The following is a 6,000-nucleotide window of genomic DNA, read 5'->3' as shown; positions in this document are numbered from 1 at the left end:
ATTTAATTTGAGCAAAAAAGTTAAAAAAAAAAGTGGGGTTTGTTTGCTTGTTTGTTTGGGACACAGTCTCACTCTGTTACCCAGGCTGGAGTAACAGTCCAGCTCACTGCACAATCACGGCTCACTGCAGCCTCAACTTCCTGGGCTCAAGTGATCCTCCCACCTCAGCTTCCCAAGTAGGTGAGACTACAGGCACGCACCACCACACCTAGCTAATTTTTTGTATTTTTTGTAGAGATGAGGTCTCACTGCATTGCCCAGACTGGTCTGGAACTCTTGGGCTCAAGCAGTTCTCCCACCTTGGCCTCCCAAAGAGCTGGGATTACAGGCATGAGATACCATGCCTGGCCCATAAAGGAAGGTTTATACAATTCCTTTTCTTTGGTAGAAATGGTCTGCCCTCAGCAGAAGGGGGATGTAGGGGTATGATGGAAGACTATATTATGGATTAGGGCCACTAAAAATCTTGCAGTTTCCAATTTTTTCCTGGACAGTTAATCCTACTCTATATTCCTTCTATATCCCTAAACAATTCTTTTTTCTCTCCCATACAATGGCTGCTTCAAATATTTACTAGTTTCTGAAGTTCCTACTCCATCTCCACATTCATTTCATATTCATATTCACTGCAGCCTTGACCTCCCTGGGCTCAAGGACTCCTTCCACCTCAGCCTCCCAAGTAGCTGGGACTACAGGCACATGCCACCACACCTGGATAATTTTTTATATTTTTGGTAGATATGGGGTCTCTCCATGTTGCCCAGGCTGGTCTCAAACTTCTAGGCTCAAGTGATCCACCTGCCTTGGCCTCCCAAAGTGTTGGGATTATGGACGTGAACCACCGCACCTCTGTATCTTTCTGTTATATGTTTTAAATTCTGCCCTTGGCTAATCTACCTATGCACCCAATCACATTCATTTATTCATTCATTTGTGTGGTAGACTGCCAACTGATCCCCAATAGAGATTACTGGCATGTATCATTAGTCTCTTCTTTTCTGTCTTCTGTCGCTGAATTCTGCTGCTTAGAGCTTTGATGTGATAGCTGGAACCTTATCTTAGACCAAAAAGAAGGAGAGCCTCATCCTAAGGATGGCAAACAAAAGAGGAAAAAGGAGCCTGGGTTTCTCAGGACTCCATGGAATAGAATTGCCATGCCACTCCTGGAGGCTTTGCTTCTACTGTTTTATATCAGAAACTTGTGGTTAAGCCACTGTTACAGGTTTTCTGTCCACTCTCAGCAAAACCTAATCACAGATTTGATATCTGGAATTGCACACCAAGTAACAGAAGCTAAAAGAGTGTGTATGAGCTTAGTGAAGGAGGTTGGGTGTCAGGAAGCACAGACACAGGCATGTGTGGGCTGGAAAGTGCATGATTCTTTTTTTGTTTTTGTTTTTCGTTTTGTTTTTGTCTTTTGATGATTCTTGAATGTAGCATCCTCACATTTTCTCTCTCTTCCAATCCAGACTCTTGTCTTTATCTTTTATTTTCAGTCCCTGTCCTGGCCTTTGCATTATTTGCTAATCTTCAATTTCCTGGTATTACCTTATTAGTACACTAATAACGTTTAAATAGACTTACTCTTGTAGCTGTTTCCCTTCTTGGTTCTCTTAGCTCCATTCCCTTCAGTATCGAAATTCTTGCATTCACTGCTTTGCAGAATCTCAATCCTGAAAGGAGAATTTCAGACAGTTGGTAAATTTAGTCATTCAAAGCTTTAAAGTAAATTCATATTACAAAAGAAACTGCCTTATTTGCATTGCTTCGCAATGGAACAGTTCAACGATAAAACTCATTACCTGTTTTGACAACCAAGAAGTTGACATTAGCCAGAAATGGTTGCTAACACAATAATTATCTTTCCAAACTCATCTGTTTAAAATCATTGTACTTCCACACCATTGTTTCTCTCCCTTTCCTGAACCCCCTGGGTCCTATAAAACACATGTCATCAGATTACACCATCTACTGTCCCTCAGTTGTCTCTATCATCCTTACCCTAATATTTTAACACTTACAGAGTTTAATAGATGGCGCAATACCTCTTTCCCCACTCTTGCCATAAAGTGATTCCAATATCTATTGGACAATCTTTCCAATACTCAGACCTCTCAATTTTTTGACCTCCTGACCTCCAGTGATTTTTTTCCTTCATCTGCCAATTCCTATGGTTACATCACAGACCTGCCCATCATCACTAACTGGCACTTTTCCAAGGTTTCCATTTCAAGCATCCCATTCTCTAATCACCAACTCCCATATTTCCTGCTTACTTTCTCTAAGATGCTCTCCAACAATTCTTTAACTCCCCTGGGTTCTCCATTCTATTCCTCCTGCCAACTTTTCATTCCATTGCAGCCCCTTTAGCCTCCATTGCAGTGAGATATTACGAGCCACAATTCCTTGCTTACTCAGCTTAGTTTCCACTGTCCAATATTATAAATCACATCCTTGTAAACACTCTTAACTCCCTTGCTGTGGTCTCCATCACACTTGTCTGGTAATACCCAAATCCAAGTTACATACAACTCTCTGTCTACTCAAGTGACTGAACATGACTGGTCCTGTTTGTGGTCACCCCCAGTGTTCCACTCGAGGGGTTTATGCTGTCTGCCTCTGGAACTTTGGGTTTCAGTGAACTGGAGAGCGAGCGCTTCTTTAAATGGTGCACCCTATGTGCCTCTGTTGCCCTCGTGGATGCCTTGGTATACCACCCAGATCCCCTCCAGAGTTGTCCTGAATCCAGGCCAGGCACACTAACATTCCTTTATCCACCGATCACTGGCTATGGGTGGCCCAGGGAGCAGGTATGACTTTGAGGCAGGCAGCTTTCATGAGCCAAGGGCAGGCCTGCAAGAGACTCAGCTGGAGCTGTCAGCCACCAACACTCCCCGCTGCTGGGGCCATGACGCACAGGCTGTTCTAACCAAGCTGCTCCCCTCCTCAGGGCTTTTGCACTTCCTCTTCCTTCTGCCTGGATGTTCTTTTCCTAGGTTTCCAAAGGATGCACTCCTTCACTTCCCTTAGGCCTATGCTCAATCGTTTGGTTGCCAGAGAGTCTTCCCTAACAGCTATATATAAGCCAGAACTCTATCCTTCAATATTCTCTCCTATCACCCCGCTTTTTCTTCATAACATTTAGCAACACTTGACATATTTTATTACGTTAGCTGCTGTGTTTGACCTTCCTTTGCTAGAGTGCATGCTCCAAGAGGACAGGGTTCTGGTTTGTTTGTATCTCCCGTGTCCCAGATAGTTCTCGGTCTTCATTAGGTACCAATATGTGAACATGTATTTGTTGGGTACACAAATTGAAATGTCTTAAATTCATAGTAGTCAGCTCATAAGGCAGAGTGGTTTAGCGAAAGGAGCTTAAGGTTTTGGAGTCAGACTGATTTTTGAAAACAGCTTTATTTAGATTTAAGTAGCACGTAATAAATTGCATGTATTTAAGGCATAAACTCAATACATTTTTACATATGTATACACTCATAAAGCCATCACCACAATTCACATAATGAATATATTTTTCATCCCCAGGAGTTTCCTTTGCACTTTTGTAATCCCTCCTTCCTGCTATTCCCCATCCTCAGGCAAGTACTGATTTGCTTTCTGTTTTTAAGAGTAGTTTGCATTTTCTAGAATTTTATATAATTGGATCAAACCGTCTGTATTCCTTTTTTTGTCTGACTTTTTTTGAGATTCATCCATGTTTTTCTGTGTTCCTTTTTTTGCTCAGAAAGATTTCATTTGTTTATTACTTACTTTGGCTGACAGACATTTGGTTTGCTTACAGTTTGGGGATTATTAAAGATAATGCTACTGTGAATATTCTGTATGTTTTGCATGGACATTGCTTTCATTTCTTTCGAATCAATACCTAGGAGTGAAATGGTTAGGTCATTTAATAGGTGTGTGTTTAACTTCTTAAGAAACAGCCAAATTATTTTCCAAAGTGATTGCACCATTTTTCATTCTTACCAGTTATGAGATTTCTGGTTGTTCCACATCCTTGCCAACGCTTAGTATATGCAGTCTTTCTAATTTTATTATTTATTTATTTTATTTACTGCCTTACTTTTTTTTGAGACAGGGTCTCACTCTATTGCCCAGGCTGGAGTGCAGTGGTATAATCATGGTTCACTGCAGCATTGATCTCCTGAGTTCAAGTGACCCTCCCACCTCAGCCTCCCAAGTGGCTGGGACTACAGGTGTGTGTCACCACATCTGGCTAATTTTTAAAAATTTTTTGTACAGGCAGGGTCCCACAACGTTGCTGAGGCTGTTCTCAAAACTCCTGACCTCAAGTGATCCTCTCGCTTTGGCCTCTCAAAGTGCTGGGATTACAGGCATAGCTCCTATGACTGGCTTCTAATTTTAGACATCTAATAAGTATGTAGTGGTATCTCACTGGTTTTAATTTGCATTCTGTGGGCTGAGTGCAATGGCTCATGCCTATAATCCCAGCACTTTGGAAGGCCAACGTAGGCAGATGGCTTAAGCCCAGGAGTTTGAGACCAGCCTGGGCAACATGGTGAAACTCCATCTCTACAAAGAATACAAAAATTGGCCAGGTGTGGTGGTGCACACCTGTGGTCCCAGCTACTCTGAAGGTTGAAGTGCGAGGATCATTAAAGCCTGGGAGGTCAAGGCTGCAATGAGCTGTGATTGTGCCACTACACTCCAGGTTGAGTGATGGAGTGAGACCCTGTCTCAAAAATATATGTATTTTTTGCATTCTGCTAATGATAGTGATGTTGAGGATTTTTTCCTTTATTTTCCACGAATATGTCTTCTTTTGTGAAGTGTTTGTTCATATCTTTTGCCCATTTTTCCCTTTATTTTCCATGAGTGCCTTTATTTTCCAGGAGTATGTCTTCTTTTGTGAAGTGTTTGTTCATATCTTTTTGTCCATTTTATATTGAGTTGTTTTCTTATTACTGGGTTTTGAGAACACACACACACACACACACACACACACACACACACACGATACAAGTCCTCTATAAGATACATGATTTGCAATTATTTTCCCCCAGTCTGTGGCTTATCTTTTCATTCCCTTAATAGTGCAGAAATTCTTCATTTTAATGAAGTCCAATTTATCAAATTTTAAAAATGGATTATACTTTCAGTATTGTATATAGGAAATCATCATCTAACTCAACATCACAAAAATGTTCTTTTATGTATTTTTTCTGGATGTTTTATAATTTCGGGTGCTACATTTAGATCTATGATCTATTTTGAGTTCTTTTTTTAATATGGTGTGTGGTATGGATCACAGTTTATGTTTTCTGCATATGGTTATCCAGTTGTTCCAGCACCATCTATTGAAAAGTCTATTCTTTCTCCTTTGGGTAGCCTTGTATCCTTGTTGCAAATCAATTATCTATATACGTATGGGTTTATTTTTGGACTCTCTGTCGCACTGATCTATTTATCTATCTTCATGCCAATACCACCTGGTCTCTATTTTATTTTAGCTTTATAATATATCTTAAAGTCAGGGAGGGTAAATCCAGTTCTTTTTCCTTTTTTGCAATCCCATCGTGGTTGAAAGTAGAGGTCAGACTGATGCATTTTAATTCCAGTTTGATCATTTGATTCTTGTGTGATTTCAGACAAGCCAGTTAATTATGTTTATTACTCATTTATGTACCTGTTCATTGTTAGAATTATATATTGTAATTCTTAGAGTAAATGCTAAATATTATTAAGAGCCTGAACTAGGAAGATAGCTCTGGAAATAAAAGGAACTAACCAGGCACAGTGGTGCATGCTTGTAGTTCCAGCTACTCAGAAGGCAGAGGTAGGAGGATTGCTTGAGCCCAGGAGTTGGAGGCTGCTTGGCAAAATAGCAAGGCCCTGTCTCTCTAAAAAAAAAAAAAAAGAAAAATTTACTGAGATAGTGAGAGGTCCCTAGTGAGTACATTACATTTACCCATACCCTGTACCACCCGCAGTTCCAGTACAGGTGCAGTTCACTGGGGCCTT

The sequence above is a fragment of the Aotus nancymaae genome, unplaced genomic scaffold, assembly GCF_030222135.1.
Source record: "Aotus nancymaae isolate 86718 unplaced genomic scaffold, 86718_ANA_hifiasm-v0.15.2.pri h1tg000007l, whole genome shotgun sequence".
Lineage (NCBI taxonomy): Eukaryota > Metazoa > Chordata > Mammalia > Primates > Aotidae > Aotus > Aotus nancymaae.
The sequence above is the reverse complement of the archived record's forward strand: the minus strand, read 5'-3'. Positions refer to the sequence as shown.